We start from the raw sequence: 23,241 nt of genomic DNA on the forward strand, positions 1-23,241 counted from the left end.
AGAGGAACAGGCATGTGGGCAGGGAGAGCAGGGCCTGATACAGGAGTCCTGCTGTGAGGAGGGGTCACCTTCCTGCTCACCCTCCTTCCCTAGTCCGGAATTCCTCAAATCCCCTTCTCTGGGAAGGGCCCTAAACAGTGTTTCCATTTCCCTTGCTGGTTCCCATCTTTTTCTTAGTCTTACCCATCCTAGCGCTCTCAAGACAGTTTAATACCTTCTTAAAATAACACCCTGGAGAGGTTTGGGGAGTTTCTAATCTCTCATATCAGACTTCTTATATGACTTCAGAAGGGCAGTCCCTAAGCACGGTTCCCCCAAGAGAGGGGGAGGCCCCAGCTAAATGTGTGGTATGGAGACACTGAATGAAAACCCAGGGCAGAGCCCAGCAAGGGGGGCCCTGGGGGCACAGCAGTTCCCTGGGCAGAGAGCCACTGCCCTCTCGCCTCCTGGGGGGCTGCTTGGGTAACAGAGAACAGTGAGTTAAGCCATGTAACCTCTGTGGACCTCAGTTTCTTCATCCACAAAATGGGAGATGGGCCTCTCCACAGTGGCCCATTATGGGGTGGGGGATAGACAACAAAAATCCGTGAATACAGCCCCAAACGAACCATCAGGCATGTTCAGAGTTCACCCCCTAGCAAGATGAGACCCAGGGGAAACTCACCAAGAGCACCAAAGGGGGGCTTTCTGGCCTGCTACTACAGGCTCAGTGCACAAAATGACCACAGCTTCCCCTCCGCCAACTGCACACCTCCTGCTGTTCTGAGACACAGCCAGGGAGGGGATGGTTTGGGGCAGAGCCAGAGCTTGGACCCAGACCTCTTCAGCCCTTTCCCGTTCTTCCTCTAAAGTCAAGGCACCCCATCTGGGGCCCGTGCAGAGTCCCCTCTGTCTTGGCCTCAGTGTCTCCATAGAAAAAGTGCCTTCTGAGGGCCCTTCCAGCTCCAGTCTGACCCAGGAGGGATGAAGCATTTCCCTTCCCACCTACGCCACCCATCTCCGTCCCCCAGCAAGGGGACAGTGGCCCCAGCTGCAGTGGTCCCAGGGCACAGAGACCACTTTGCTTCCTGTCTAACCACGGTGATAAAGGTGGGGGGGTACCACAGACAGGGCATGGGGACAGGTGCAGGGAAGCCCGACTCCACAAAAGCACATGCCCCTGCATCACCAAGTGACAGCATCACCAAAATACAACACCTGTTTCCATGGTTCTGGAGACCTGCCTGCCCCACACAGCAGTGCTTGGGGGTGCAGGAGGAGGGGGCACAAGGCAAGAGGGACAGACAGAGAGAGAGAGGATAGGCAGCAGGAGGAATGGTGAGGAGGGGGCTTAAAGGCCGGGGTTGACCAGAAATATCCTTAAAACATCCTGGGCCTGGGGACAGATGAAAGAAGTTCAAAAACAAAAACAGAAAAGTCAAAATGCACACCAGCAGCCCCAGTGTTTCCTGTTTTTCTAACAAATCACCAATGATTTCCAAGAAAAGCAAGCCGTGCTGCGCTTGGCCCCGGGCACAGCCGCAGAATTTGCACATCTGGCCTGTGCTTCGAGAGCGCCCCGTGCCTCGCGCACCCCAGGGCACAGGATGTGGCCGGCGGAGAGGTCGGCAGCTCTGGGGTGCACAGGGGCGCAGGGCCGTGAGTGCTGGGGAGCCCTCTCTGCAGGAAGACCCCTTGCAGACCCTTCCGGGGGGGGGTCACGTGGGGGGGCTTCCCCAGGCCTGTCGATTTCTCTGAGAATTTCCAGGCTGGTGGTGCGGGGGTTTCGGGGACACCCCGTGGGGCCAGGTTTCCCATAGAGGAGGGCGAGGCACCCAGGGCTCTTCGCAAGTGCCCCCCCCCCACAAACACACACAAAAAGGGTCTGGGCTCTTTCAAAAGCTCCCCTGGAGGGAAGAGCAGACCCTGGAGCTGGGCAGAGGATCAGCCCCCTTCTCACCTCCCCGGGAAGCGTACCCTGCTCCTGCCTGCGCACCCTTCCAGGAAAACCCAGCTGCCCCTGGAGAGCCCCTCTCTGCACCCCTTCCCCTGCCCCAGCCCTCTTCCCTCCTCATCCCTAACCAGAGCCTCCTTCAGCAGTTCCTCTGCGCACTCCCGTGCTTCACCCACAGCTGATGCCCCAGGCCCTGAGCAGATAGATGCCTCCTTCCCTGCCAGCGATGCCAGGGCAGGGAGGGGGTCTCTACGCACAGACACTGAGCAACCTCGCATCACCCATTCAGGCTGGGGGCAAGTCCTACAGGCCTGCAGGTGCAGTGAACCCCCCCAGCAGCCGGGGCTCGGGTCAGAGGCAGGCTGTGGGTGGGAGTCATGGATGGAAGGAAGGCAGAGGTGTCCCACCTCTATCTGCTTTCAGCCTCACCCTTATTTGGCTCCTAAGCCAGGGGGCAGAGTAATCCTTAGGTTGACAACACACACACACACACACACACACACACACGCCTTCTGCTGAACCATTTGAAAGCAAGCTGTTGGTTGCAGATATCCTGACAAGTCACTACTAAATGTTAGATTGAACTGTACCAAACAGGAGCGAGTATCAGCAAGTGCATATGGTTCAATCTAACACCTGAGCATGCACCCCTTAAGAACAAGAGCATTCTCCAGCCTGAAGATACCATTATCACACCGAGCAAAAAAATAATGACACAAGGTTTGTCTGCCGCGCCCCAGGACTGTACCTATTTTACAGAGCACAGGTCTGTGCCTGACTCCCCGCCATCCCCATGCCTGGGGGATGGGAGGGCTCGTCCCTGGGGCAGGGGCGTGGGCAGGCGTGGAGGAGGGAGCACGCTGGGCTCAGCAACCACCTCCCACTGGGAGTTTATGCTGGCCGGGCTGCCCGGCACATATCCGAAAATCCTCCACAACCCGACGACAACACAAAATGAGAATTCTTCCCCAGGGAAAACAGAAGGTACATGACGAGGCTATATTTTCCCAAGATGGGGTCACCCCATCTCTCATCCCATAGCCTCTTCCACGGTGCAGCCATGCCCCTTGCCCATCAAGACGTGGAGCCTGAGCGGGCTTGTGACTGTTTTGACCAACTGATGACAGCAGACGCAACAGCGTGTGGCTTCCCAAGCTGGGTCATAAGGCGGAGCAGCTCTTGCCTCATTTGCTGGAAGTCTTGCACTCGGCGCTCGGAGCAGTCGAGTAAGAGATCTGACTAGCCGGCTAGAGGCTGCCATGATAGGAGGAAGCGCTTAAGAGGGAGTCCACCCTAAATTCATTTACTCAAAGAAAAACTTCCCTTATCGAGTGAATATGACCACAAGATATTTTGCTCAATGCTGTGGTAGATACAAACATGACTAATACACTGCCCTTCATTTCAGATACTGAGATCTGCTGACGCCACCCTGGAAGGTGCCACCTCCTGGGGACTAGAATGACCACAGCCGACACACCAGGTGCGCTTCTGCCTCAGGACCTTTGCACTTGCTGTTCCCTTTGCCTGGAGTGCTCTTCTCCCAGACGTCTTCTAGGTTCATTCCCTTGCCTCTTTCCAGTCTTTATGTTATGTTGTCGAGGAGGGCTTCTGGCAAACCCAACCTCTGGCACATCTGTTTTATTTTTCCCACCTCTTACCACCAACGGACACACTGTACATGTTACTTATTATTTATCATATGTGCTGCCCATCCTTTTCCTCCAGCCCCATTAGAATGTAAGCTCCACAAGGACTTAGAAGAGTGCCTCGCACATATTTGCTAGATGAGTGAAGGCATAGCGAATGAATGAGGGAACAATAAAGAGATTTCAGGGATGACAAAAGAAGAGAGATGGATATGGGACCATGCACACCTTGCTTGACTGAGATACGGATGCTGCTTTTCTCAGATGAATCTACAGGTTGACCCGCAGCAAGGCCTCGGGATGGTGGCATGCTTCACCTGGACAGCAGCTGGAAGGTTTCCTTAGGATAAAATCAAGCCATCTGATAAACTGTTGTTCCTCTAATCATCTATCTTGGAAGCGTGATGCCTGGCATGTATGGCAAAGACAGAAGGGAGGTCCCCAAAAGAGAATGGACACAAAGGAGGAGTAGGCGTGTCAGGAAAGGAAGGCTTGAGAAAAGCACCAAGGACACCAAAAAGGGCCTGTAGAGTTATTTTCAGAACTCAAGCCTGGGGATAAGGCTAGCCACTCTGGGCATGTGGGGCAATAGTTACAGCTGCTCTAGAGAAAGCAGAACCACTCTACCGCCTACTTCCTCCATCACTCTCTCTCAAAGAGAATGGTCATCCTACTGGAAAGTATGGATCAAAGAGGGTTTATTTAACCAACAGTGAGCGTGTATTCAGAGTCTACTATTGGAGGGTCTTAGTAGGCACTGGGGGTCCAGAAATCTCAAGGAGCTCGTGGTCAGATGGGAAGATGGGATCCTCAAAGGTCACCACGCATAGTGACAGGACCACCACCACCATCACCACCAATGACAAATACGTACCAGACAGAAATCACTAGAAAAACAGGCAAAAGACTTGAATACATCTTTCATGAAAGAGGCTCTCCAAATGGCCAATAAACATGAAAAGGTGCTCAATTTCATTAGTCATAAGGGAAATGCAAATTCAAACCACGATGTAATACCACCACACACCCACCAGAATGGCCAAAATGAAAAACATAGAAAACCCTGTTTGTGAGGATATGAAGCACCTTGAACCCTCACGGCTGCAGGTGGGGGGGAGGTGCAAACCAGGACAACCAGTTAGTACTACCCACTCAAGTGCAACCTGTGCATGGCCCATGACACAGCAATTCCACTCCCAGACTTTTACTCAGAGGACACACACCACAAAGTTCAGAGCAGCACCATTCGAACTGGATTATATCTAATGGGCGAGGCATCCAGTGAAGGTTAATATGCAGTGCAATAAGAACTTGGAGGAGGGAGAAGGTCAATTAGCAATGCTGCTCTGAGAGGGTAATTCCCAAGATAATTCTTCAGGAAGGAACAACTTCCCTGGGATTTTCAGGCTCAATGATGGGAAGATGGACAGAGGTGGGATGCAGGCTCAGTGGTGGGAAGATGGACAGAGGTGGGATGCAGGCTCAGTGGTGGGAAGATGGACAGAGGTGGGATGCAGGCTCAGTGGTGGGAAGATGGACAGAGGTGGGATGCAGGCTCAGTGGTGGGAAGATGGACAGAGGTGGGATGCAGGGTCAGTGGTGGGAAGATGGACGGAGGTGGGATTCAGGCTCGGCAGTGGGAAGATGGACGGAGGTGGGATTCAGGCACGGCAGTGGGAAGATGGACGGAGGTGGGATTCAGGCACGGCAGTGGGAAGATGGATGGAGGTGGGATTCAGGCTCGGCAGTGGGAAGAGGATAGAGGTGGGATTCAGGCTCAGCAGTGGGAAGATGGACGGAGGTGGGATTCAGCCTCAGCGGTGGGAAGATGGACGGAGGTGGGATTCAGGCACAGCAGTGGGAAGATGGACAGAGGTGGGATTCAGGCACGGCAGTGGGAAGATGGACGGAGGTGGGATTCAGGCACGGCAGTGGGAAGATGGACGGAGGTGGGATTCAGGCTCGGCAGTGGGAAGATGGACAGAGGTGGGATTCAGGCTCAGCAGTGGGAAGATGGACGGAGGTGGGATTCAGGCACGGCAGTGGGAAGATGGACAGAGGTGGGATTCAGGCATGGCAGTGGGAAGATGGACGGAGGTGGGATTCAGGCTCGGCAGTGGGAAGATGGACAGAGGTGGGATTCAGGCTCAGCAGTGGGAAGATGGACGGAGGTGGGATTCAGGCATGGCAGTGGGAAGATGGACAGAGGTGGGATTCAGGCACGGAAGTGGGAAGAGGATAGAGGTGGGATTCAGGCTCAGCAGTGGGAAGATGGACGGAGGTGGGATTCAGGCACAGCAGTGGGAAGATGGACAGAGGTGGGATTCAGGCACGGCAGTGGGAAGAGGATAGAGGTGGGATTCAGGCTCAGCAGTGGGAAGATGGACAGAGGTGGGATTCAGGCACAGCAGTGGGAAGATGGACGGAGGTGGGATTCAGGCACGGCAGTGGGAAGATGGACGGAGGTGGGATTCAGGCTCAGCAGTGGGAAGATGGACAGAGGTGGGATTCAGGCACGGCAGTGGGAAGATGGACAGAGGTGGGATTCAGGCACGGCAGTGGGAAGATGGACGGAGGTGGGATTCAGGCACGGCAGTGGGAAGATGGACGGAGGTGGGATTCAGGCTCGGCAGTGGGAAGATGGACAGAGGTGGGATTCAGGCACGGCAGTGGGAAGATGGACGGAGGTGGGATTCAGGCACGGCAGTGGGAAGATGGACGGAGGTGGGATTCAGGCTCAGCGGTGGGAAGATGGACAGAGGTGGGATTCAGGCTCAGCGGTGGGAAGATGGACGGAGGTGGGATTCAGGCACGGCAGTGGGAAGATGGATGGAGGTGGGATTCAGGCTCAGCGGTGGGAAGATGGATGGAGGTGGGATTCAGGCACAGCAGTGGGAAGATGGACGGAGGTGGGATTCAGGCACGGCAGTGGGAAGATGGATGGAGGTGGGATTCAGGCTCAGCGGTGGGAAGATGGATGGAGGTGGGATTCAGGCACAGCAGTGGGAAGATGGATGGAGGTGGGATTCAGGCACGGCAGTGGGAAGATGGATGGAGGTGGGATTCAGGCACGGCAGTGGGAAGATGGACGGAGGTGGGATTCAGGCTCAGCGGTGGGAAGATGGACAGAGGTGGGATTCAGGCTCAGCGGTGGGAAGATGGACGGAGGTGGGATTCAGGCACGGCAGTGGGAAGATGGATGGAGGTGGGATTCAGGCTCAGCGGTGGGAAGATGGATGGAGGTGGGATTCAGGCACAGCAGTGGGAAGATGGACGGAGGTGGGATTCAGGCACGGCAGTGGGAAGATGGACGGAGGTGGGATTCAGGCTCAGCGGTGGGAAGATGGACGGAGGTGGGATTCAGGCTCAGCGGTGGGAAGATGGACGGAGGTGGGATTCAGGCACGGTGGTGGGAAGATGGACAGAGGCAATAGGCATAAGAAAGCATGATTCCTTTAGGGAAGGGCAGGTGATCAGCTCCACTGGAAGATAAAGTATGACACGGGGCGCACTGGGAAAGTTTGCTTCATGGGCTGGGGTGGCAGAGGGAATGGCCTTGGATAGCAGGCTAAGCGTTAAGGGTTTATTCAAGAGCCTTGTGTGGCTATTGCTGAACTTTCAACCGGTGCATAACACATCAGCCTTGGGATTCAGAAGGATCACACTCACAACGGGTGAGGGGGAGACCAGGGGAGAGACAGCCGCCGCGGAGGGCTATGAAGTCAAATAGAGAGTGTGCTGCTTAAAAGGAGCTGAGAATTGCAGATGAGCATAAACACATCCCCAAGTCATAAGGAAACCAGAGTTTGTGAGAGGGGACTGCTACCAATCATCTTTGAAGAACTGGAGTAAATGAAAGATATACAAGAGAAATATGGAGAGTGAGACAGACACACAAAGACAGAGACAGACACTAGAAAGGGCTGTCTCAATTTTAAAGGACATCAAAAGCGTAGAATCTTGGGAGCTACAGTCTCTGAGCCGGCCAGAGCCCTGGCAGCGTTCTCTGCATGTCGTTAAAGGCAGATTGAGAACACTCATGAAAGGACCCGGGGGGTCACCAGGGGCTGGAATGGCCTCATGAACAGTAATACAAGAAAATGCACGAAAATAGCATCTCTGGATTTGAGCGAGTCCTGCTAGAGTCACGTGAGAACATGGAAAAGTGCGAGCTGAAGAAGGACACAGACAGAGGGATTCATCCCTGGTTCAATACTGGTGTCAGCTAAAGAGTGTCAAGGATCTTCATCAGAACTCAGCTCTTGGCCCTTTAAAGCATGCCATTTTTCAATACACAGCTCAGTGGCATTAAGAACACTCACATGGCCGGGTAGGCACCACCACCATCCATCTCCAGAACTTCTTTATCTTCCCGAACTGACACTCCACACCCATGAGATGCTAACTCCCCAAGCCTCTCTTCCTATTCCCCAGCCCCTGGTAATCGCTGGTCTTCTTGCTGTCCTTATGAGTCTGACAACTCTGGGTTCCTCATATACAAGGAACCATACCATATTTGTCCTTTTGCGGCTGGCTCATTTCACATCACGTAAAGCCTTTAAGGCTCATCTATATTGGAACATGTCAGAATTTTACTCCTTTTTTGAGGCTAAATAATATTCCATCGCATGTACATGCCATGTTGTGTCTACCCTTCATCTGTAGACGGACATTTGGGTGGATTCCAGCTTTTGATAGAGAATGCCATCTGTATTTTAAGGGTTTTCAACAGAGCTCAGAAGGCACACTTGCCACAGAACAGGAGGGATAAAGAACCTTTATATGACAGTGAGAATTCAGAAAGACCTCAAACTAGTGGAGTCCAAACGTGGATGAGACTCTCCTAATTGTCCTCCTACATCCATTCTCCTTTCTTCTATAATAATATAATGTTTAGAAGTCTTAGATTACATTTCCCAGATTCTCTTGTAGTCAGGTGTGGCCACGTGACTATCCTCTGGCCATTGGAATAGAGGTAGATATTGATGAGTGCAATTTCCACATCATGCCTTTGAAAGGAAGAGGCATGCCTCCTTCCTTCTCTTTCCTCCTCTTGCTAGCTGGAATGCAGATATGATGGCCATTGCTAGGCAGCCATTATGCACCACAAGATGAAAGCCACATGTTCAGGCAGGCAGATCAAGACAGAAGGAGCACAGGTTCTCAATCTACAAAGGTGTCTTCTTCTTTTTTTTATTTTTATTTTTTTAAAGATTTTATTTATTCATTTGAGACACAGAGATAGAGAGAGAAAGAGAGCATGAGCAGGGGGAGAGGCAGAGGGAGAGGGAGAAGCAGACTCCCCGCTGAGCCAGGAGCCCGATGTGAGGCTCGATCCCAGGACCCTGGGATCATGACCCAAGCCGAAGGCAGACGCTTAACCATCTGAGCCAGATGGCGCCTCCATCCACTAACCCAGGCGCCCTACGAAGGTGTCTTCTTTACGCCACCACCATGCTATGTCTCTCTGATACAATATAGTTCAGTCAATACTGAGTTATCTAAGAAGCAAAATTAGATTTTTGTTTGGGTTGTTACTATGTCATTTTGATACAGCTGGTAGGATTTTCCCCAAACTGGTGGAGTAGGTTTTATGATCTGACCTTAGAGACCACAGAGCATGCCCCCACATTCCCCTTTAAGAAGACACACCACAGAAGATGAAGTCATACTCCCAGAAAAGCAGCATGCAGCTTCTCTACAGCAAGCTCACCTCCGTGTATCCCACTCTGGGGGTGCAGGAGCAGGGACTGACTTATGTAAAGGTCAGACATCCTTTGGAGTGGACTGGGTTGGCCAGCTAGGATTGAAGCAATTCAAGTCAAGAGGGACAGTTCTGATAACTGAATTCGAGATAATCTCCTACTGGTTGGGCAGCTGGGACCATGCAAATACAGTGTAGGCATTAACAGAACTTGTCTTCCTGAAACCAGATCAGATAGTTTTGTGAACAATTACGTCCCCAAGGCAAAACTATGAAGACAAAAAAGATCAGTGATTGCCCACGGTGGCGGAAACAGAAGAAATGAACAGGCAAGGCACAGAAGAATTCTAGGACATTCAAAATGCTCTGTATAATATTACAATGATGGCTATGGGTCACTATATGTTTACCAAAACTCACAGAATGCCCAACACCAGGCGTGAACCCTGACGTAAACTATGCATTTGGCGTGACTATGATGTGTCAATATATGTTCATCCTTGGTTGAAAATGTACCATTCTGGTGGATGATGCTGAGAACAAAGGAGGGCTATGCATGTGTTGGGGGGAGGGGACGTGTACAGGAAATCTCTGCACCTTCCTCCCAATTTTGTTGCAAACCTGAAATTGCTCTCAAGAATTAAGTCTTCAGGGGCGCCTGGGTGGCTCAGTCATTAAGCGTCTGCCTTTGGCTCGGGTCATGGTCCCAGGGTCCTTCGATTGAGCCCCCATCGGGCTCCGTGCTCGGTGGGAAGCCTGCTTCTCCCTCTCCCACTCGCCCTGCTTGTGTTCCCTCTCTCGCTGTATGTCTCTGTGTCAAACAAATAAAATCTTAAAAAAAAAGAATTAAGTCTTTATTTAAAAAAAAATAATGATTATCCTGTTGCCGCCTCCATCCACTAGGCAGGTGGTAGGAGTAACAGGCAGTGAAAAGTAATCCCTGATCTTCGAAAACACTGAATGGGGAGGAGAAGGGGGGAAACTGGACTCTGAGGGGTTGAGCTCTGGACCCGAGGTGGGACTATACCGACCCAATCTCTTTAACAGTCCCCACACAGGGGCCTTGACGGGGAGCCAGCAGAACGGAGCCTTGGTCCAAGAAGGGGCGTTCTCCATCCACCTCGGGACGATGCTGGACCATGACAGCCTGCTGCCTTGGGCCAGAGGCAGGAGACCAGGAGAATGAAGAATGGGTGGCACCTCCTTCTTTATCCACGGCCTCCAACACATGGCCATACAGTCTCGAAGGCTCGCTTCTGCCAACTCCCACAAGTCCCCAGCACGTTTTTCCAGCTGACTCGGGAACCTTCTAGAACAGCCTCCTCTGCCAAGCCCACACAGATTGCACGCCATAGGCCGGAGCTCCTTAGCATCACTAGCTCAGAAATGGGTTTTCTGGATGCCACCCAAGGCCAGTCCTTCCCCAAGGCCACCTCCTCAAATCACCTCCCTCAGCCCACTTCTGCCTAACGTAAGGGGTTTTATGACCAATCTCTTTAAAAAGGCATGCCCTTGCTTTTTGTCGTTCCTCTGCGTCTTAGGAGCACCTTATACCCAAACCAATATTATCACACCAGGACCCACAGGCCAAGGTGACATCACAGGAGTCCTCGGCACCTCTGCCCTCCAGCTGGGCAGCTCATCTCTACGTTTCTCTAATGGGTTCAGAGGAAGAATTCACCGCAGAAAACCACCTCGGGGCATGAAAAGTCAGGTGGCGATGGTGAGCCCCATCTTTAGATCACCCACTTGCTACAGAGGGAACCCTAGAGTATTCCTGTCCCCAGGGCCACCAAAGCCCGAGGTACTTTACCAGACCCGTCCAGACGCTGCTGTCGGGTCGCAGGGATAGTAGGGGATCCTGGACACAAGCTTGTGCTCTTCTGTGGGTGGTCCCAGGCTGCTCGGGGGAGCCCAGGGCCACTGCCACAAACGTTGGAGGAGGTGGGGAAGGCAGTCTCAGCCCCCTCGGCCCGTTTCTCAGGGGGCACAGAGAATGGTGTCACTGTCTACGTTGGAGGAATCAGGATGGGAGGGTTCTCTCTCCTAGGGAATCTTTCCCAGGGCTCTCTCCTTCCCAGAAAGCCCTCTTTCCTCTCCAAAGCATTACTCCCATTCAAAAGTGGGGGGGTGGGGAGGAAGGGAAAAAAAACCCAAACCTCATCCACGCTTACCCCCGGCGATCACCCTGCTTGGGAGTGACAGAAGGGAATCTCCTTTTGCTCTAAAGGGTGCCCACTTGACTAGCAGAGCCACGTTCGGGAACAATGCTTTATAAGCTGTAAAGGGCAATATGCAAACTAACCATGCTTAATGGTACTACTTTACTTTCTCCCAATTTAAAAACTCCCAAGGGAGTTCTATGCCTGCCTTGGCCTCCTCCAGGGTCAGCATGGCCGCGCACCCCTGGGGATGTTTGCAGAATCCCCAGAAATCCTCCAAGCGTTTCTTTGTCCTGCTCCCGCCTGAAAACACGGCTCCTGATTGCCCCACAGCCTGCCCGGTAGGCAGGACAGGAAGCCCCTCTGCCTTGTAAACATCGTGTTGCAAACAGACACTTTACTTCCCCAGGTCCCTGCATAGAAGCGGCCATCGGTCTGGGAGTGACTTGTTTGGGGCCGGCTGCCCCGGGCTTTCCCACCATCAGACTTACAGAACTGCTTGTCTTAGATCTGACTCACCTGGAGGATGGGACGAGGGTTCCCCAGGAGTGGGCTCTCAGCATGTGTAGTTGGCCAGGGGCCCCTGGGGCCTGGAGGGACCCCACGGGCTGGGGGGAGACATGTGCCTTGTCCTGTCCAGGAAGGCAAAGACACAGGATTTTGGTGCTCCTTCGGATGCCCGCAGAATCCACGGGTGCCTGGAGGGTGCAGTTCCTGAGTTGGGGGATGACTGAACCCCACGAGATCTCAGATGGGGGGGACGGTCAATTACCTGCCATCCGAGCCTGGGGCCCCGGGCTTCCTCCCTATGGAGGCTCAACCGGCCAACACGGACTGAGCACCCCCAAAGCCTGGCCCCGCTCGCTGGGCACTGGGGAGAAGGGGCTGAACACGACAGCTGGGGAGTCTCCTCATCGGGAGGAGGGAGCAGGGAGGCAAGAGCACATGTTAGGTCCTGGAGAAACTGAGGCAGGCAGCCTGGCTGGAGGAGGGGTGAGCGTTCGGGGAAAAGACTCCAAGAGCCGGACTCAGTGTTGACACCTGAACGGGAAGCCAAGGACTCTGGGCTTTCCCTGGGAGGTAGGGCGTCACCAGAGGCTTCCAGAAGCTTCCGAGCACGGTGACGAAGGGGTTTTCGCAGGAAGAGCAGGGTGACAAAAGCTGAATGGCGAGTGGCGGGTGCGGTGGGGAAGTGAGAGAAGCCAGGACCCCGGGGGGAGGCGGCGACATGACACGGACCAGGGAGCGGGAAGATGGAGGGAGGACTCAGAGGTGACTCCACGGTTTCACGCCTGGGAGGCTGTTGTCACCAGAGACAAGAATGGGGAAGTCCGCAGAGGAAGCCCGCTCTGTGGGTGAGGAGCTGGGCTCCCGACAGGGGTTGAAGTCGAAATGGTGCAAACAGCAGGCCCGGGCTCGGAGCCGTGGGTGTGGGACAGGGACAGAGATGGACCCCAGGATGGCCGGAAGAGAGAAAGCCCCAGGGGAGCTGGGGGCATCGGGGGCCTGGGCAACCCCAAGAGACATACCAGGTAGGAGGAGGCCACCAGAATTCGCCATTACGGAGCCACCAGTGACCTTGGAGGCAGCCGACCTATAGACAGAGGGCTGGGTGGTGGGAGGCATGGCGCCCTGGGGTCTGAACTTGGCAGCCGCCGGGAGTCCTGCCATTAAGACAAGTGCCGTGAGGGAAGGAGCAGCTCCTCTAAGTCTACTAGACTCGGAGAGCAGACTGGGGCAACTCACAGGCTGGGCCCCTTTGATCCAGGAGGGAAGGGGCTGGGAGGGATGAGCGGGTGACCTAGGGACAGAGGCCGGGATGGGGAGCTGTCACCTCCCACCCCCACCCCATGGTGTGAACGTCAGGCTGCAGCCCCCTGGGTTCCCTTAGGCGCAATAGCAGGCCAAGGAAAACTCTGACTTTGTCTTCTCAGAACGCAGCTCCCAAGATGTCAGTACAGAAGTGAATGCAAAACACAAAGATCTATGAAACACTGGCTCCCCAAACCCCACAATAAGAGTCCATTAATCCCCACCAGGAGGTTGGGCAGGCTGGCCCTGATAGCGGGTCTCGGATAGCCACCCGGAAAGGTGATCCTCAAAGTGGGGCTCGATGCGTGTCCCTCAGCAGGGGCTGGAAGGAGCCAAGAACAAGAGAGCCCCCCACAAAAGCCCACGCTCCAGCACAGGACGTGAGCAAGGGTCCTGGGGTCTCCTGCCCTGGATGGCGACACTTTTCTGACCACCAAAGCACCCCCACTCCGGAGGAACAGGCCGTGGGTTTTGGGGGGGGGGCATCCGGCCAGCTTCGGGATCTGTTTATTCAAGGCCACCGAACTTCTTAAATTCAAATTCCGTTGTCAGAACAACCGATTTGTATACAACCAGTCTGACGCGGCCACTATGATTTGGAGAACTAGAGACCTGGGAATGGAGCAGCTGTGGCCTCCATTCTCACGGCAATCATGTCCACATATGACATGTATTTCCCCTGAATGCTTCCCCCAACGGGGAACTCATTACCATAAGGCCACCCAGTCCATTGTTGATCTGTTCTGCATTTGTCCACGATCTTCCTTGTAGCAGACTTGCGGCCTATTTAGGTCCCGTTTTTTCCTTCCTGGAGAATGATCCTCGCTGAGCAGGCAGCCTTCGCCTTTTCCCTTCAAACATCTGGAGATAGACACAACTTGTCCCTGGTGCCCTCTTCTTCTTAGAGGACAACCTCTCTGCTTCTTTGGTCCTTTGGCATGATGTCATCACCATCTTGGCGACCTGTGTCTGCGTATGACGTGGTTTATCAGCATCCCCACCAGATGCAGCACCTGGAGCCAAACTGGGCCATCTGGTCGCCCAAGGGCGTGGGAAGTAAGGACTCGTGGGAACTCGTGGCTGACCGTTGGAGGCCAAGAATCAAAGGTGACGCCCAGCTGGGGAGCACTGAGGCAGCAGGTATGTGCCTGGAAGGCTCTGGAAGGGAGAAGAGGAGAGGAAAAAAGGCCCCCGGAGGCCGGGATGTGCGGGCAGAGGAACCAAAGACCAGAGCCTTTATCCCGACTTCCCAGGAACAGATCACTCCCCTGCTCCGGCCACCAGCCCGCGATGCAGAAGAAGATGAGACTCCTCCAGAATCACTTTGCAGAGCCTGACACCTCCACACCTGACAACAGCAGGACAAAAGCAACACGCGGGCCGACCTTACTTACGAGAAAGGATGCAAAAAATCCGAAAGAGGTTCCCAGCACGTCAAATCTGGCACTGCCTTTAAAGAATAAAACGCCTTGACCAAACGGAGTTTGTTCTAGAAATGCAGGATGGGCTCAATCCAAGGAAGCTAATGATATCATCTGTCACATAAATCTATGGCAAGGCAAAAGGATGCAAGAATCTCCTGGTTAAGATGCTGACAGAACTATTCAACAGACTTCACTTCCATTCAGGCTTCTAAAAATCCTTCGTCATGAGGAACGGAAGAAAACTTCCCTCACACGTAGCACTTGACCGGGCCCCCACATCAGAGATACAAGGCCCCAGGCTCAGGCTGGTCCCTGGGCGCTCGGGGAGCTGGGAGCATCTGTGGCAAAGAAAGAGCAGTGCTAGGACGGAGCAGAGGGTTTCTTGTAAGGACGCCACGAGCAAAAGTAACGCTTTTACGTCATCTTGAAAATGGCCTGAATTCAAGACTTGATGAGAAGTCCAGAAAGTGTAAGCATGGAGGGTGGGGGCTCCGTGAGTGGTCAGGGAGCTCATCCCCTGCGCCCACTCCACTCCCCCACACTTTTTTTTAAGTTTTTTTTTTAAAGATCTTCTTTATTTATTTGAGAAAGAGAGAATGAGAGCCAGAGAGCACAAAAGGGAAGAAGGTCAGAGGGAGAAGCAGACTCCCCGCTGAGCAGGGAGCCCGATGGGGGACTCGATCCCAGGACTCCAGGATCATGACCTGAGCTGAAGGCAGTCGCTTAGCTGACTGAGCCACCCAGACGTCCCAACCCTGACCTTTTATGCAAAACTTGGAAAGAGAGAGGGAGAGAAATCACGTATACGTGTGTACGCACATGTGTGCCTTTTTTCTGGCCGAGGGGCGGGGTGGTAGAAAGTCTACCATCTCCATTATCAAGGAAGAGCCGTGCAGATGTGCAGATGTGATCTAACCCAGAAAAACACCCTGAGGAGGTGGGCCGTCCCAGCCCGGCTGCGTGGACGTGGCTCTGTGACCATGTGCCTCGTGCCAAGAGTCCCAACCACAAGGCCATTCAGGCACAGACGCTCAGACCCCAAGCGCCCACACGGACTTCGTGGTTCTGGGAGGACAGCTCTGGATGGAGAAGGATGTGGGTGGAGGGGGGGCGTTGACCGGATTATAGAAAACCAGCGTTTCTTAACCCTGTAAGGGCAGCTGCTCCGGAAAGGGACAGAATGAAGGCTCGGCAGACAATGTGGCGCAGGGGCTCCCTTCGAAGCTGGGGCCCTCCTGCCAGGAGACCACGGGGGCAGCGGTGAAACATGCTCCCTGCTGATGATCAGTGCCGAGGAAAAGGGGAACACCGCTAATAGAACTGATGGCCTCCAAGGGCCTGAGCCCCTGGTCCATGCCACACACTGGGTGAGCTACCTGCCTAATGGTAGGGATTACTACGATCAATCGGCATTGCTGTTTGTTTCTATCTTGCATCTCTCAAGTCTCACCATGAATAGGATTTGGCTAGGGAAGCCTTTCCTTCACCCTCCAAGCTATATGGCGCTCCCTTTGTGTAAAATCACAGGCCCCTGCTAATTCTCACCAGTGTGATGAAATGGGAGGTGGGTCTAGTGTCCCGCCCGCCTGATGAATCTCATGAGGGCAGGAACAACTGTCTGTGTTGCTCAGGAGGGAGGGAGGGAGCCCAGCACCTGCCCGGGACAGGGAAGGTGTTCCATAAAAAAGTGCGGAGCCAGTGAAGGGAAAGTGGGAGCTCAGGAAGGGACCGTAGAAAGCACCTGTTACACACCTCCCCGCAGGTGAGAACGGACACCCCAGGGGACGGGCGCGGACGGAACCAAGGTCACATGCCTTGCAGCGCAGGAGACACGCGGAAACCAGGTCAATCAACTCCAAGGGAGGCAGAAGCCCAGACGCCACATTCAGCCCTCGTGCCCCAGCCCCTGCCCCCAACAAGGAAACCACACAGCCTCATTTGCCTAGGTCAACAACAGCAGCTAGAAGACTCCAGAGGACCCGAAAATGAAAAGCACACCCCTCCCTCCTGCAGGCGGCAACTCCCATTGTTGGTGCGCATGGATTTCTTGCCTCTGACATTCTGGGGGGTGGGGATGGGGTTATGGTGAGACCTGAACAGCCACACAGAGCATCAGGTGGCTCAGGTGAGCAAGCCAACATGTTGCTGGTCAGACCCTGTAGGCCAGAGTGGTCAGTGCCCCGGCAGGAAGACATACGAGGTGGGCTGAGGACAGGCGGAGTGGTCAGGGCCGGGGAGTGGGGAGGGGGTGGTTGGAAAAGACTTCACAGATGATGAGGTTTGAACAGGGGGGTGGAATCACAGTCCATTGGGCAGTAGAGGAAGGGAATGGCAAAATGAAGGAAGAAATAGCAGGTGCAAAGGCACTGGGGTTTGCCCAAGCTTCCAGAGATACAGCAGGACAGTGGCCCTGAGCTGGCCGGCGAGAGGCCCGGGAGCCATGCCAAGGGGTATGGGCCTTCCCCAGGGGGTGGTGGCAGCTCTAAAGGGTTCACGGTCAAAACTCTTGCTTCGATCTGTTGCCTTACATGACCACGGCAACAGGAGCAAGGCTGGAGCCTAGTACCCCAACTGGTAGACCCACCAGACCCAGGAAGGACCCCGCACCCGCTCTCTGCCACCAGTCACCCACTGTGTCCTACCCCTGAGGCCCCATCCTCCTGCTGGGGGCACCTTGCTACAGCTCTATCTCCCTTATCCAGAAGGCACCTAACTGAAACCCCCTGTTACCCAGAACCCAGCTGCGAGCCTGGAAGCAAACACAAGAGACCCAGGGCGGGCCACCACTCATGTCCCCAAAGTCATTATTTTGTGTGCTGCCAAGAAAGAAATACTGTTGTCTATTATAATGGTAAGATGCATCTCGATTTCTGAGTCATTAAAATGTGAAAATATGTCTTCAAATCTACGGGATATCCTACTATGTCATACATGGTTGCTCTAGGAACGTCTCATCTTCCCTTTGGGCACAAGTCAGATGTAACCCTTCCTTTTTCCCCTCCTACACACATCTATGCCAGAGCCTCAAAAATCAAACTTACCCCCTCTCCCCTGAGTGACTGCTCATCACTCTCTGGCCCCTCTAGAAGCTTCCTCTCTTAAGAAGCTGATCCAGGCCTTCAGCCCACCCACAGCTGAGGCAGACAACACTTTTGGTTCACAGGGATCCCACAGGGCCAGCCAGGTCAGCCCACTGGGGTGAGCCTCTTGGAACAAAAGCTGGAGCACTAAGGTGAATCCAAGCTGGGGCTTCTAGGCTGTCCAAGCCAAGAGGCTACTGGGGGCTTCTGGCTCTCCTCTTCTGCCACTTCTCAGCCAAGAGGCCCCTGATCAGTGTGGGGAGCCTCATCATCATTACCCCTCCAGTAACCCCAAACACGCTTTTCACCTAGTACCACCACTTAGCTTCCACTGATTCCTCTTGAAAGAAACAAACAGAGCAGCATGGGAACGAGGAAGGGGAGGCTGAGGTGGTCTGCTTCCATTACAGCTTGGGGAGAGAAGATAATCATCTCCCTCTTAAGCTGGAGGCGGGGGGCGATGCTTAAAATCCCAACGAGGCCCAGCATACAGAGACCCCAAGCCTGCCGGTCCCTACAGTCCTGGCAGCTTATGCTTCAAAAAGCAAGGAAGGGTATCCTGAAAAGAGGGGGTATCCAGGAAAAGAGAGCTTGACCACTGGAAACCTTCTTCTTTGTCTTCCTGGACCCGCACCACGGTGGGCAGGCTGAGGAAGCAGGGAAGCCCCCTGATCTCCATACTCCTGTTCTGCAAGCGCGCAGGAAACAGCTCCCATGTGCAGCTAGTTTCATCACACTTTTCTCATGGAATTTCCCCACAGCGCCCCCCCCGGGGGGGGGAGCACTATTAGAGCCCATTTCACAGATAGGGCAACGGGCTGGGGGAGGGACAGAAGATGCTCAAGGTCACACAGCAAGACCCCAGCGGCAGCTCAAGTCTCCTTTCCACATCACACAGGGCTCCCCAGCAATGGGTCCAGGGCATCACTGAAGGAGCTTATCCAAATTTTAGAAAAATACAGATTCCAGACTTCGCCCCCACCCCCCGCCCCCTAAAGCTGGGCCTGGGGCCCGGGGAATGCGTGCTTTAACAAGCCCTGGGAACCAGCGCCTTACCAGGTGGTCCAGGGCAGGAGGAAGAGTGTGGACGAGAAGATGCAGCGACCACGGGAGGGAGGAAGGGAAAGGGCGATCCAGAAGGGGCCTTCCGGGCAGACCTGGCCTACTTTGAGCCCTCATTTCGCCTAAACCCACCCCTCCTCTCCGCGCAGAGGTTTGTTAACTCACTCGATACCACATCCTGCTGCTTTCATCTCGCGTTCCTTTTCTCTCTGAACCCTCGCCTTCCTCCTACTGACCTGAACCTCTCACTTATTTACCCCGGGGCCTGGGATGGGCCAGCGCGCGCGCGCGCGCGCACACACGCGCACACACACCTGCACACACGCACCCGCGGAGTCACGCAGGGACACCCGGGTGTCAACACGGCTCCCGCCGCGCGCTGACGAGCCGCGCTCCAGAAAAGCGGCCGGCGCCTGGGCACCTCCGCGACGCCCGGGTCCCGGCGGCGACGCCCACGCTCCCCGCGACCGCTCCCCACGACCGTCCCCAGGAGGAGGGGGCGCGGGCTCCTGACCCCCACTCCGGCCGGCTTTCGAAGGGGGCGGGAGGACGCGGCCAAACGCACCGCCCCGGCGCTCGGCAGGGCCCCCCCCGCCCCGGGACGCCCCTTCTGTCTCCGGGAGTACGGGGACGGCAGGTGCCTGGACCCCCGTGCCCCCGGGGCCGGGACACGGCAGCACCGCCCAGCCCGCCCGCGGCGGCCGCCGCTCTCAGAGCCCACTGCTCCCCGACGGTCGCCACGCTGCTCCGCCCGCCCCGCCACGCACCTGCAGTCCCCGCCGGGCGCCGAGCCCCTCTCCAGCGGCGACTCCCCGCGGCTCGCGTGCTTTCGGGACCACGACGCCGGGCAGGAGCCGCACTGCGAGTCCCCGCATCGGCCCCGGCTTTGCTCGGACGGCGGGCCGCGGGCGGGGCCACGCCGGGGCGGGGCGGGGCGGGGCGGGGCGCCCGGCGGGTCTCTAGCGCCACCTGGCGGCCGGGGCGCGCGGGCGGCTGGCCCACTCATCCCCCGAGTCCCGCCGGCCCCGCGCAGCGCAGGAGCGGCGGCACCAGCGTGGAGCGCGTCTGCCCTGGAAGAGTCAGTTCCCCGCGGGTGGGCGGCCGCGGCCGGAGGGGCCCCGAGCGCCACCGACCCCCCGGGAGTCAGGTGCGGCGGGTCCCGGAGAGCGGAAGCGCGGCCTCGGCCCCGCAGGACGGGTAGGCGGAGCCGGAGGGCGGCTTGGGGTGGGGGCTTCGGGGAAGGAGGACAAAGGGGAAGCTCCGACGAGCTGCTTCCTTCTCTCACTGCGACCCAGCGCCCCACTTCCTCCTCCTACTTCTATTTTCTTTGGGTGCTCTTAACCTTTAAAATGCCTGCACCCCTGGTGCGCAGACGGGCGCCTGGACCCCCACCCCTCTGCAAGAAGGCAGGCCTTCAGCACCGCACCTCTAGCCCCGAGGCTGCCTCTCCCCCTTCCTCCGCCGGTGGCTGTCACTCGGCCATTTCTCGGCCCCCGAAGCGGGGGGTGGGGGGTCATGTCCAGAGTCCAGGCCCTCTTCTTGCCCCTTCCTCCCCTCCCCCCCCCCGACGACGCTGGCAGGAAGAACTCAGCACGGAGTCGCGGGAGTCCTTGCGCTGCCCTGAGCCTCGTTTCCACACTTACAAAATGGGGGTAAGAAAGTTGTGCCGGCAGCCCTTGCAAGGGAAGAATAGCCCTTGATTTCAGAATTAATACAGGGCAAGGCTGAAATTTCCACTTCCACTGTTGAATGGGACTCTCACAATAGCTGTGGAAGGCGCTTGAAACTGGCCACAAGGTCAGACGTTACTGTTGGTCAAAAGCCACAGACCTACCTGAGGCTTTGAGGGATGTGAACACCAATGGCTCTTCTCTTCCTGACTCCCAAAATACCAAGAAAAAGCAACTTCCCCAAAGGCACAGAAACAGAAAGTACCCCTGGGCGAACACAACGGTCTGGTTCCAGCCTGCAGTTAGAGCTGCAAAGGGCGCTCAGAGGCCATCTAGCACTTGTATGCGTCATCCACCAGCCAGACCCCCGCACGCCACCATTTCACAAATAAGGAACCAGAGCCACGGAAGGGCGAGACGGCACGCTGAGGTCACGCGACTTGGTAAGGGTGGGCGCGGACTCTAGTCTCCCCAATCCCTACTCTTTTACACCACAATAAAAGGAGAAAGGGGAAGATGGAGACAGCCCAGAGGTGGCCAGGGTGGGGACACTGGGGTGGAACTGCTCTGGATTCAGGAACTGAGTCTCCAGAATGGCACAATGTATCCCGGATTGACGTGTTGGATTGTGAGATCACTTTGCAAGGCTCAAGAAGACGCTAGAGAAGTTATGGCATGCTTGACTTCCTCCATGTCCCTGGTATTCCTAAAACTGAAGGTGTAGGAAGGCAGAGTTGCCTGTTAGAGCTCACTGCCAGGGAGCTGAGCACGCCATGAAGCCCACTTAGTCCCATCCTGCATCCCCTGGGCTTGCCCGTATCCCAGCCCCTCACCAAGTTCCACTCTGTCCTCAGAGGGCTGGCCACTGACCTGAAGATCTGGTCAACACCTGACACCTATTGGCTAGAACTTGGAACTACAGCCATTCTGGCACCTTCTGCCACCTTCTACTCCCACCTCCCCCAAGCCACTGGTTAAGACTCAAGGTGCCCTTGTCACTCCTGTGGCACCTGATTGTGTAATACTTTGTACAGCTCTTTGTTGTCGCTCCATATGTCTGGGGCGCCTGGGTGGCTCAGTTAGTTGGGCATCTGCCTTTGGCTCAGGTCATGGTCCCAGGGTCCTGGGATGGAGCCCCGAATTAGGCTCCCTGCTCAGTGGGGAGACTGCTTCTCCCTCTCCCACCCCCCACTTGTGCTCTCTCTCGCTCTCTGTCAAATAAAGTGTTAAAAAATAAATAAAAATATATGTCTATCTATAATCTCTCTCCTTTCAACTGCCTTGTTTTCAAAGAGGAATCTACCCCATCTGCTTCCTCTTATTACATTTATCCTTAATGCTCTGAAAATAATCACCAAGGAAACACTAAAATTGGATAAATAAATAACTAAGCGGAGAAAAGACAACGCTTCCTTAATGGTAGAATTCCAGTGACTAAACGTCGGAGGAATGATGGAGTTAGAAATTGGCAGACGTCACAGTAATCATGTTTGCAGGCAAGAATCATCAATGGATGCTCAGTGTGGTGGCCAAAGGTGTGATGATGAATGGGTTATTCGCTTAGACTTAAAGTTGCTCCCCACAAACCACCTGTTAGCTACAAAGAAAGAATAGTAACATGACAGTGAAGAAACGGGGAGACCCTACCTTCACCAAGTGAAAAATATTGACAGTATCATAGCAAAGCATCGCAACGTCATTTACCTCTTGATTTGATGCGCTAAGAAAAGCACATCATTTTCATGGCATTCTGGTCAAAAATGCCTTACCCCCATGGGCACCTGGGTGGCTCAGTTGGTTAAGCATCCTCCTCTTGATTTTGGCTCAGGTCATGATCTCATGGGTCATGGGATTGAGCCCTGCATTGTCGGGCTCCGGTTACTTGTACCCTCTCCCTCTGCCCCTGTCCCCAATCTCGTGCTTACTCTGTCTCTCAAATAAATAAATAAATCTCTTTTTTTAATGCCTCGCCTCAATCTAACCATGAGAAAACATCAGACTACACCAAACTGAGGGAAGGTCTACAAAATCTTCCAACAGCATAAAAGTCAGGACACAGAAGACTGAGGGACAGTGTCACACAACAATGAAATACAATGAGGGATTCTGGACTGGATCCCAGACCAACAAAAAGGACATTAATGGGACAGTTGGCAACATTTGAATAAAGTCTATAGATTCATCAATAGTACTGTATCTCTTAATTTCCTGATTTCAATAATCATACTATGTTATGTTCTATCCTAATATTTAGGGGAACTGGTTGAAAGTTTTATGGGAACACTCTTTGCAACTTCTTATGTAATTCAAAAATTGTTTATCAATATATAAACTTTAAAGAACAAAAAAAAAAGTTCCAAATCTTACAAGCATTTGAAAAACTTCCCCTGTCATTTTCTCTTATTAAAACTTGCAAAGGAAACTACAGACATAGTTTGTAGTTTCTGTAGGAAACTACAGGAACTCTTCTCTATGATACAGATATAAAAATCTGAAATAAAATAAGCACAAACTATATTCAGCCTTCAGTGGAAAACAGTAATATGCCACGACAAAGTAGGGTTTGTTCAAGGAATGCCAACATCCTGGAGGAGCCTAAAGGAATTCGGACATATTCGCTGCCTCAGGTGGACTGGTTTGCCCAAAGCATCTCTGGTCAAAATTCAGGGGCCTGTGAAGAGGGGTTTGTGGGTGGACCAGAAAGAGTGGTCTCCAGTGGAAAGTTCCAGAAGTTCAACATAAGAG

At 54.4% G+C, this 23,241-nt stretch overlaps 1 protein-coding gene across 10 annotated transcripts in view; it reads right to left on the reverse strand.

Moving 5' to 3' along the window:
* PIK3R5 (phosphoinositide-3-kinase regulatory subunit 5) overlaps positions 1-19,717 on the reverse strand; it is a 66,317-nt gene extending 46,600 nt beyond the window's left edge. For 2 of the 10 annotated variants that reach the window (XM_027567688.2, XM_027567682.2), the window contains exons 1-2: positions 19,594-19,699; positions 14,655-14,808 (exon numbers count right to left, since the gene is read on the reverse strand). The gene's annotated coding sequence lies outside the window, so the exon portion shown is untranslated. Of the gene's footprint in view, positions 1-11,967; positions 12,081-14,654; positions 14,809-18,820; positions 19,053-19,593 lie in introns of those variants that run through there. The other 8 variants (XM_027567692.2, XM_027567687.2, XM_027567683.2 and 5 more) reach the window with 7 other exon arrangements.
* Between the last annotated feature and the right edge of the window lie 3,524 nt (positions 19,718-23,241).

The sequence above is a fragment of the Zalophus californianus genome, chromosome 16 (assembly GCF_009762305.2).
Source record: "Zalophus californianus isolate mZalCal1 chromosome 16, mZalCal1.pri.v2, whole genome shotgun sequence".
Taxonomy (NCBI): Eukaryota; Metazoa; Chordata; class Mammalia; order Carnivora; family Otariidae; genus Zalophus; species Zalophus californianus.